The sequence below is a fragment of the Notamacropus eugenii genome, chromosome 5, assembly GCF_028372415.1.
Source record: "Notamacropus eugenii isolate mMacEug1 chromosome 5, mMacEug1.pri_v2, whole genome shotgun sequence".
Classification (NCBI taxonomy): Eukaryota; Metazoa; Chordata; class Mammalia; order Diprotodontia; family Macropodidae; genus Notamacropus; species Notamacropus eugenii.
The window spans coordinates 294,756,553-294,767,490 of NC_092876.1; the positions used below are offsets into that span (position 1 = coordinate 294,756,553).

Consider the following 10,938-nt stretch of genomic DNA (forward strand, 5'->3'; position numbering starts at 1 on the left):
TTCTGAAGTGTTGGCCTAGTCTTCCATCTTAGTCTCTACCAGCAAAGAGCTACTCTCTGACACCCCCTCGACCCCCTGACATTTCCTGGGTCTCTGTGAAAGGATCTGCACCCTCCATACTACTGTCATTTGCTGCCACTGTAGTGAAGCTTGAGAAAACTGCTAAAAATCAAAGTGAGTCCAAGAAAATGGTTCCTTCCCCAAAAGAGATAGAAGACAATGAGGAAGAGGACATATCAGAAGATAAAGAAAAAAAACAATGGAAATGTTATGGTTCCTCAGAAGAAGGGCACGAAGGCTGTGGCTACACTAGTGAAAAAGGTACCACTAGCCAAAAAAAGCTGATGCTGCCACCACATATGCCAAGAAACCCCCACTACTATCACCACCACTGTGACTGCCATGGGGCCTCTGGAGCCATTGAGCTTGGCCCAGTCCAGAGTTATTTTCCTTATTTTCCATGGCCTCTTTCACAGATATAGCCTCTTCTGAGGTGAAGTCTATTAAATCCAAACCCTTTGAACCAAATCCTTTAAACTACCCTTTTTCCCTGTCTGTGATTATCCTGGCAAGTACAGAGCCATGAAATATATTTTTCAACGTTTCTTCTGTTGTGTCTTCAGAGAGACTTTTGATGAAGGTCTGACTCTTTGGTGTTACATTATCTGTCTTCTGTCCTTTTAGCTCCAACCAGATGGTTCTGCCTTCAATTTCTATTTTATTACAAGACTTGAAAACTTCTTTCACATCTTCAGAGGCAAATTCAATGAACTTGTACCTATCATTTATATTGGCCTTTGGTTGTTTGGGGGCAAGAGCTGATTGACAATTGCCTTCATAAATACTCCTGTAGACTTTCTTCAGTGGTGCTGTAAGGGAGGCTATTTGGCAACAGGATCTTTTGAGTTTGCAGGCTTACTATTAATTCCCACTCCAGATATGATTTTTCCCACCTCTTGAAATCTCTTGTCCTTGATTTTTCTTCCCTGTGTAGTCCAGAATGAAGATCTGACCATTAATTTTGGTCTTATATTCAACACAGGAAATTCCTTTGGGTGTCCTATCCTTGATGCAGACCAGTCTAACTTCAATGGCATCTTCAAACATTTTCTTGAGCCCCTGCTGAGTTACTTTCTAAGGCAGATTCATTAAAAAGAATATCCTTGCATCTGAATCTTTTTGCTTGTTTGTTTTCCATTGGCTTTTCCCATTTCCTTTCAGAGACAAGCATTTTGGAGCCACTGAGTTCCAGAGCTTTTTCCATGTCTATAGCTAATTCAAATTCCACATAGCCAAACTTTCTGGAGATGCCAATGTGGACATCCAAAACCATAAAGTCCTTTTTTTACAAAGAAGCCAATGATGTCAGTTTTTAGCTCAGAGGCAGTTTTGTTGAGGATCAGCTTATCAGTGAAGAGATTGAAATTTATAGATGCTTCAGGTTCCATTTCTGTTTTGTGGCTTTAGGGACTTTGTGATTGCCCATTTCCTTTTTCCTCTTCCCTGGTGCATCTTTAACAAGAACTTCCTTTTCTCCCTCCTTATCTTCTTCTACCTCCTCAGTTTCTGTGACTTTCCTCAGGGAGAGCTTTCACAGAAGCATCCTTTCCTTTGGCAGGTGTGGCCTCCACAACTTAATATTCAGTCAGCCCAGAAATGTTGGGGAGAGGGTGGTGGTGTGTGTCAGAGAGTAGCTCTTTGCTGGTAGAGACTAGCTGAGGAGGGGATAGAGGAGACAAAGGTGGCCTTAATGGTAGAAGCTGAGAAAGTTTTGCAGGTTGAGGTGGTTGCCAAGGAGACTGAAGAGGAGGAACAGGAAGAGGAAACAATAAGCAATAAGGAAAGAAGATGAAGTTTGAATAGCTTCTCCCCATTTTCTTTTCCCTTTCTAACTGAATGAATTCTAGGGATTTTAGCCTATCGTCTTATCAAGGAAAGAACATTCTGGAAGGACATTCCAAAACAAATGTGCAGACTAGAGATTTTTGGTGTGTGTGTGTGTGTGTGTGTGTGTGTGTGTGTGTGTGTGTATGTGTGTGTGTGATTTTTTGTGATTTTGTTTTGTTTTGAGGCAATTGGGATTAAGTGACATGCCCAGAGTTACACAACTAGTAAGTGTCTAGGCCAGACTTGACAAGGGTCTTCTTGGAAAAACCTAGATGACATTTCAAGAGAAAGAGCATGTTGGTTTTGGCTGGATGGATGCTCCATATAAACTTTTGGTGGAGATGAGTGATAGATGAGGGAGTTAACTATTTTGTCTATGAGCTTTTTAAAATTATACCCTATGTACAAAACGATTGTTGTAAAAAAGTTTCCTGCTCAATGTGAATGGGATAACCTGTGACCTTCTTTCCAACTCTCAGACGATCTCATATGATGAAATAATTTTAAAAATAATACTAAGCAAAGGCTAGGACCAATTTAAAAATGAGTTAAATCAAACTGCATGCTTAAATGTTAGACAATATTGTCATAGTGAATGTATAATATCTTAGTCATCTCTGCCTTCCAGGTTTTTGTTTCATTCTTTTTCTTAAATCTAAAGAAGCAACTGGTTGGCTGCCTTGTCCCACACCTTAAACTGAGTTGGGCCCTTCCCTAGTTTCAATAGCTTTTTAGTAACTAACTGTTCTAGACTTCATTTCCTTGGGAGATCTTTAGTATTAAAAATATTTCCTCAGCTACCTCAGTCTTTCAGACAACTGAAAGAACAAACACTTGGAATCCTCATTCTCTGAAAACATGCCCCTGCAGTTGTGGGGAAGTTATCTGACAAACTAATTTGCATTGTGGTGCTAGTGATTTAATGAGTGGTCACTGACTGATTAATGGACCCCAGACCAAATTTTTGCTATCCCCAGAAAGGACTTCTATTACTAAGAGAATACTTAGAGGGGTGTGGAGGTGGGGATATTAGGGGAGGAAAGTGGAAAAGCAGCTGCTGGTTTCACCTGTTGCCATGGAGAGAACAATGAGCGAGCTCTCCAGCTGGAGAAATGGGAGTAAGGGAATTTGTGTCCAAATCTAGATGTAAAAACCCACAAACTGAGATTATGCCTGATCTGAACTGATGTAACCTAAAGCTCAGGTGTGATTCTTGCAAGCCCTCTCCTGGAACTCCTTGTGATTGTTTGCACCACCTTTCCACCCTTTGCTTTTGCAGGAACTTTTCAGGTATAGGGCAACATCAATTCATTTCTACATCCTAAGGATAGGCCTTGATGGGACCTGGCTTCAGCCCTGCCCTAAGGCAGTTAGGTGGCACAGTGTATCGAACACTGAACCTGGCATTAGGAAGACCTGAGTTCAAATTCAGCCTAAGAAACTTACTAGTTGTGTAATCCTGAACAAGTCACTTAACCTCTATTTGCCTTAGCTTCCTCAATTGTAGAAAGGGGATAATAACATCTGCCACTCAGGGTTGTGATGAGGATGAAATGAGATAATATTTGTAAAGTGTTTAGCACAGTGCTTGGCACATAATAGGTGCTTAATAAATGTTTGTTTCCTTTTTTCCTTTCTGGCACAGCATCAGGGCTTGATTCAAGAGGAAGTAAAGGCTCAATTTGCTGTGGTCACTAAAAATCAACTTTCCCAACTGTGTTGGGTTAGAAAACTGTAGTTTGTGTTTTCAGGAAGCTATGGAAGCAAGAAGCAGTGAGATTATTGTGAAAAGCAATATAGGATTGATTTGGAGTTAGTTGGACCTTGGTACTCTACCTGGATGACTAGCTGTGTAACCATGGCTAAATCATAACCCTATATGAACCTCAGTTTCTTCTTCTGTAAAATGGGAGTACTAATATTTGTACTAGCTCTCTCGCAAAGTTTCAGTGATAAAAGTACTACACAGTAGAAGCTTCTGTTATTAATATCATGTTCAAAGGAACACCTATAATAGGGCTATGGTAGATATGGATATAGGATGAGCCATGGATGTTTTAAACCATAAACAGTTTACCTTAGGTTGAAAGAAATGTATTCAGGATATTGTATAAAGAATATTGGATTTGAAGTGAGAAGATCTGGGATAAATCCCTAATATGACATTTATTTCACTGTGTAGAATATTAACTCCTTGTTTATATTGCTTTTTGTTTATTTCCCCTATGCCTGGTACAGTGGCTTTTCATAACAGGTACTTAATACATATTAAATTGAATTATATGTCCATTCCAATTCTCTGAGCCTCAGTTTTTTCATTTATAAAATGAATAGGCTGGCCCAGATGATATCTGAAGTCTCTTCAGGTTCTATATTTATGATTCTTTTCTAGGCAAGAGGATTGACACAAAATGATGGAAAGAATTAAGTATCAATTTAAAGTTATTTTTCATCCTCCCACTTGATTCAGCTTTGCAAAGTTAAGTTCCTAGAAAGAAGAATAATCTGTTTTTAGGTGATTTCTCACTCTCCTTACAATATTCTCATACAAGATAGGTATTTGATATATTAATTTAATATCTCAAGGATTTTGTGAATGATAAACCATCCATTGAATAGCTCATATTTTAATTTCTGAGCCATCACTTTGTACCTCTCAATATTTCTCCTCATTATCTCCAACATGACAAAATGTCATGGATGCACTATAAAAATGCAAACTTTTCATAGAAAAGAAAGTCACTACTTTTTTAAAGAAGAAAAATCTTATTTTCTGTGAACTTATTTTCATCTTTCCCATGTTCTCTCTGCTCTCTGCCCCTTTCTGTTTGGTCTAAGATGTTATTACAATGATGTAGATCCTGAAATGTTTGTATCTTTTCCTTTGCCTCTCCATCCTTTAAAAGGCCTTGAACTACAATTCAGGGGGAAGACTTAAACTGCATGTCCTTATAAAGTTACTAACGAATTGAATTATAGCTTTTTTATTTAGTGAATGATGATGACAAGTTAGCACATATATAAGGCTTTAGACTTTTCAATGACTGTTACATACGTCATTTGAACCCTAAACAACACTATGAGGTAATATTACAGTATTATTATTTAATCTCCATTTTACAGATGTGGAAAATGAATTTTGGTCAAGTTAGGCAGCTTGCTTATGGTCACACACATGTAAGAGGTGGATTTTGAATTCATGTTTTTCAGACTCCAAATTCAGCACTTTATCGCCTATGCCATACTACCTCATTTCTTCCTCCTCCTCTTCCTCCTCTTCAATTTTCTTCTCTTCATATTTTTTCCTTCTCCTTCCTTTCCTTCTCCTTTTCTGCTTTCTCTTCCCTTCTTCCTCTTCCATCTAGGTCTCTTAATTTCACCGAGGGGCTACTCATGGCCAAACATTGCTATTAATTATCACTACTGATTGACAGGGGAGCATTGACTTTTAACCTTAGCTGATTCAACACTTCTTAGGCAACCTGCTGACACCTTGCCCCTGGGGCTCAACATATTGATACCAGACTTAGTACATACCAGCCTAGCTCAGTGTAGCTCAGATCTCCTAAGTTCAAAAGACTTCCCTCCCTCAGCTTCCTTTGTATCTGGGATATGTACATGCACCCAACCACTTGGATTCTTAAAGGGACCTTAAGACCTTTAAAGGACCCAAACTGATTCTTCTGAACATTTTGAAAACATAAACAAAAGCAACTTGGGTTCAAGAACATGCAACAGTTTTTTTTTCATAATCTCATAAGTGTGTATTCTTGCATCGTTGCTGAAGAAGACATGCCATCAGAGAAATAATGACACGACTTGCACTTGACTTTGTTTTGAGTGAGGGAGGGCTGTGCAGGTCACCAGCCTCACTTCTCCTCCAGAGCCATCTGAATCCAGTGACCAGATATTCATCAGGATGACTGGAGATGACCCAGGATGAGGCAGTTGGGGTTAAGTGACTTGCCCAAGGTCACACAGTTAGTGCACGTCAAGTGTCTGAGGTGAGAGATTTGAACTCAGGTCCTCCTGACTCCTGCTCTGGTGTTCTATCCACTGCACCACCTAGCTGCCCCTAATCTCATAAGTGCACATTTAGTTAATGATGCCAAAAAAGACTGCCCTAACTCTCTTCATAGACTATCTTTGGTTTTTTTTTTTCGTAGGCCACTTGTATTTATCAATACTATCCATGCTCTTTTCTGCTACCTCTTTGTCCCCAATTTCTCTGAAAACACAAATCACATGAACTCTCAAATTAACCACCAAAATACCTTTTCATGAAAAAAAAGTAACCAGAAAAAAAATCTCAGAACTCATTAAAAAATTCTTACAAATTCATCTTCAAAGGGTTTTTTTTTAATGCTTAGCCTAATTACTAGTTTATATAGTCACACAAATGGTATTCAAAGTTTAAGCTATTGAGGTAGAATTTATTTTATTCAACTTTGAACTTTCTGACTGTATGTTTTAGTATTTAACTATGCATGATTTGATACCAAAAATACACTAGAGAAAGTTTAATTTCAAATAAAGCAGTTAAGAGGTATTGAGCTTGTTTGATTTCTACATATTTTAATTTTCTTGTTATTATATTGGCACTGTTACAATTAATGGCCTGTCTGAAATTCCATTAAATCTTCTATTTTCATAGGTTTATAACTGAAGCATAATTTTTTTTTTCCTCCAGACTGAAACTTATTATACAAGGTCCCAGTCTGGAACTATCTTTTTTTAAATTAGTCATTAGTGTGTGCTTAAAAGCAGTTTTAAATTTTTTGTTAATTTTAGGCTAAGTTGTTTAGCCAAGTTCACACTATACTTTCCCTGCCCTCCAGATTAATATGAGAAACCATGTTTGTGAATCTGCTTATTAGAAAGAAAAATTAATAAACTATAGAAAACAGGGACAATAAAAAGCTACTACTTCTAGCTCTGAAATCTAACCAGTTTTTTTCTTTTTTTCCTCTTCTTTTTTTTTTTCATTTTTTAGAAATTATCTTTTTGAGTCATCATTATGTCGAATACATTGAAAGGCTATCTCAGGAAAATTGCTGATCTTAAACATGAATCAAAAAAACCCAAATAAACACAGGTCAGAGAAGATACAAATTTTGGGAGAGATTAAGTCATGGAAGAACAAAGATTATGTCTACTTTTTTTTGTAAACATATTTAGTAGAAAAATATTTCAATGTGAGTAGTTATAAGTAAAAGAAAACAAGAGGATTTGTCATCATCTTAAAATTTTGAGACTATAACATTTTGAAAAAGTTAAAATATTTTCAGATGAGTTGATTATTTTCTTGATAATCACTCAGGGAAGATACTGTATTTGGCAAGAATACTTACAGCTGCCAGGGTATTATATGAAGATTGCATTATTATCTCTATCATCATCAAGTATTCCCAGTCACTAGAGGACTGATGATTTAAAAGCTACCAATAAACATGTTGACAATATTTTTGTTAAATATAGACCATGCAGTTAGCAATCTGTGGAGCATAGGCTAAACCATGGACTCATTCAGTTTTGAGTGTTGGAAAGAGAATTTAGGGATTAAGTCCATTCTACCTAATCTAGGAATCATATTGGCAATATCTCCCATTAAAGATCATTCAGGTTCTTCTTGACCATTTATAATAGGAAATGACTATTTCACAAAGTGGCCCATTTCATTTTTGAACACGTCTAAATGGAGGGAAAAATAATTCCTATATTGTGCCCAAATCTGCCCTTTCTATTACTTCTATGTGTTCTTTCAGTTTTGTACACTAAGGCTATCCAAATTCTCCTCATACCCTTTTCTCATGACAGAATGGACTTTTGACAATAGCCCTGAATTTAGAGTCAAGAACAACCTGAAACCAAATCCTAATTGTGATGCTTAATACTTGTGTGACCTTGGGTAATTCTTTTAGCCTCTTTCCTCTCAAGTTCTTAACACTCTAAAATGATGACAAAAATCCTCAAAATGTCTGTCTCATGGGATTGATATGATCAAAATACTTGCAAATATCAAGATTCTATAGAAACATGACTTTTATTATTAAAATCCTCAGATTCTTATGACAAATACCAAATTCTCCCATGTCTTTCATTTTTTAAATCTAAATATCTCCAATTCACTAAGAAATTCTGGTGCAGTAGAAAGGACATTGGATTAAAAATCATAGAGCTTGGGGTTTCCATTCCATCTCTACTTCCTATAATCTACGTGGCTTTAAGCAGGCCATTTAACCTTGCTGGACTTGGATTTCTTCAACTGTAAAAAAAAAAAAAAGGGTGGGGTGGGGGTTGAGCTACGTGATCTTTAGTGTTCCTTCTAGTTCTTGGGTCTACAAAGTCTTTTTTTCAGTGTCATGCTTTCCAGACCTTTCAGTAGTTTGATTGCCCTCTTCAGTATATGCTTCATTTGTATCAATTTCCCTTGTAAAACATGGTACCCTAAAAACATCACAATGCTTCAGGTGTGGTCTGAGCAGCGCAGAGTATCTTCCTTGAAGCTAACATCATGCTTCTATCAATGAAGTTAAGATTGATTACCTTTTTAAGTTCATAATAAACTTGTGGGCAACAATAATTTCTAATTTTTTTTTGCATGAAATTTCTGTATCCTTTACCATGAAGTTGATTTTTAAAAATCTGAATGAACCATTTAATACTTATTCCTATTAGTTTCCATCTTAGACTTAACCCATTATTCAAATCTGAGATCTTTTCAAATATCGGTGCAGTTATTCAGCGTATTAACTAGCCCTTACACCTTCATGTTAACTGAAAATCAAATCAATAAATGTTTATTGAAAGCCAACTTTGTGCAAAGTCCTTCATTAGGCATTGTCAAAAATGTAGAAAAATTTAAGACATCCTCTTTGCTTTTATGGAACTTGTGGTCTCACTGGGATAAGCAATAAATTTTTTGACTAGGGAGCCATTACTGTAGTTGAATCCCAAACATTTCCCTCAGCCATCAGGGTAATTTAGGGGGAAAAAAGTAGTCTTTAAATTGTATTGAAATTCATTTTGTTCATTGCTTTCACTTTCCTGTGGCTGACTCTGCATTCCAGTAGTTAAATGGCTTGTGACTGAAGATTTGCTAGATCTGATTTTGTAATACTGAAATTCTGAAAGATGATCTCGGCAGTGTCAGGGAACGTCCTGGTTCCTTGGCAGCAGCGCTCTGAACTGTTCCAAACTTTCAACCACATCCAATTAGGTTATACTTATTTGTGTGACTATAGTTTAAAGTGGTTTAAACTGTTGAAAACTAGGCTAAGACAGTTTCTCTGAATTCATATTTTTGATATTAGTTTTTCTGTTGGAAAATGTCATTTAGAAGTCAATATTAAATCTATATTTATGATTTATTCTAGCTAGCATTTGGAATTCAAGTGTGTTTTCCCTATTCTGGCTTCTCACCGTCTGTTGTTTCTTTTCTGATTGCATGTTTACTCTTGAGTGCATCCGAGTCACCAGAATTTAATGGATAGAGTGTAGGACTGAGGAGCAGAAAGATCCAGGTTTAAATTCTGTCTCGGATATTAGCTGTGTCAGAGACTAAGCTGCTTACCCTCCCTGAACTTCAGTTCCCCTAATCTTTAAAATGGAGATAATGTTATTCCTAATACCTATCTCACAGGGCTGTAATAATGCACTAAGAGTACTTTGAAAGCCTAAAGAGACATATAAATGTCACTTGTTATAATTTATGGAAAATCAACTAGTCAATAAGCATTTAATATGTGACAAACACTGTGTGAAGCAATGGGAATACACATAAAAAGAAGGAAAGACAGTTCTTGTCTTCAAGGAGCTTATATTCTTTTAAAAAAAATTTATTTTTTATTTTCAGTTCTGAATTTTCTTCCTCCCACTCCATTGAGAAATCATGAAAACAAAACTAATTTTGTAGGTATATATGTATGTGTATATATGTATGTATGTGTGTGTGTGTGTGTGTGTGTGTGTGTGTGTATAGCACTCATCAGATTTTCCAGGTCTTTTAAAGTTGTTTGTCCTTATAATATCATTGTTATTGTATAAATCATTCTCTTCTGGTTTCTTCACTCACTTTGCATCAGTCCATACAAGTCTTCCTAAGTTTCTCTGAAATAATCCTCTTTATCATTTTTTTTTACTGTACAATAGTATTCTATCACATTGATATATACTATAACTTGCTCAGCCATTTCCCAATTCATGGGCACCTTCTCAGTTTCCAATTTTTTTGTAACAACAAAAAAAAAATGCTGTAATTTTTTTTTTTAATATATGAATTCCCCTCCTACCCCATTTCTCTGAACTCTTTGCTGCATGGATCTAGTAACTGATGTATCTGCAACAAAAGGGACAATTTCAAAGTGCCTTAAAGAATTACTAGACCAGATCACATCTAGAAGGCTGCATTCTAATGAGGGAGGCAAACCCTTTAAAAGAAACTGAAAGCAAAAATGAGTAAACAAAGATACTCTGAGCAGGAGGCAAGGGCAATAGAGGAAGTCTGAGATGTTATCTGAAGAGGTTTGAGACACGGCTGGCTCTTTTAATGAGGGAGCCATCTACTCAGAGGGAGAGCCTTTTGAAGTAGATGACACTTCCAAAGTCTGAATTCCAGGGCTGGAGTGAGGAAGAGATGGGGCATGAAAGAGGAAGCATGGAGAACAGCCTAGAGAGGAATGACTCAGAACTGGGAGTAAGGTTGCAAAATTATAACAACCAAACTTGGTCCAAAATAAGATCATAATTTTAGAAGTGAAAGGCACTTTAAAAGCTACCAGATTCAATTCCCTGATTTTACAGATGAGGAAATGAAGGCAAAGTGAGGCTTAAATGACTTGCCCAGGGTTACTCAGCTCACTATCAAGTCCTGGCGAAAAAGTTGATTTAGGAAATCTAAGTTAAATCAATACTATCATCTCAATTCATCATCATCATGGGAAAATTGGCATATTTATGGTTATATAACTTGTAGCAGTTGAAAGAATATACCTTCATACAAAGTGATGCTTCTGAAAAATAGAGAACAATTCACAAGAAAATCTACCAATC

General features: G+C 36.6%; 1 pseudogene; it reads right to left on the bottom strand.

Moving 5' to 3' along the window:
- Nucleotides 1–327: 327 nt before the first annotated feature.
- On the bottom strand, nt 328–5,248 carry LOC140507882 (nucleolin pseudogene; annotated as a pseudogene).
- Nucleotides 5,249–10,938: the final 5,690 nt, after the last annotated feature.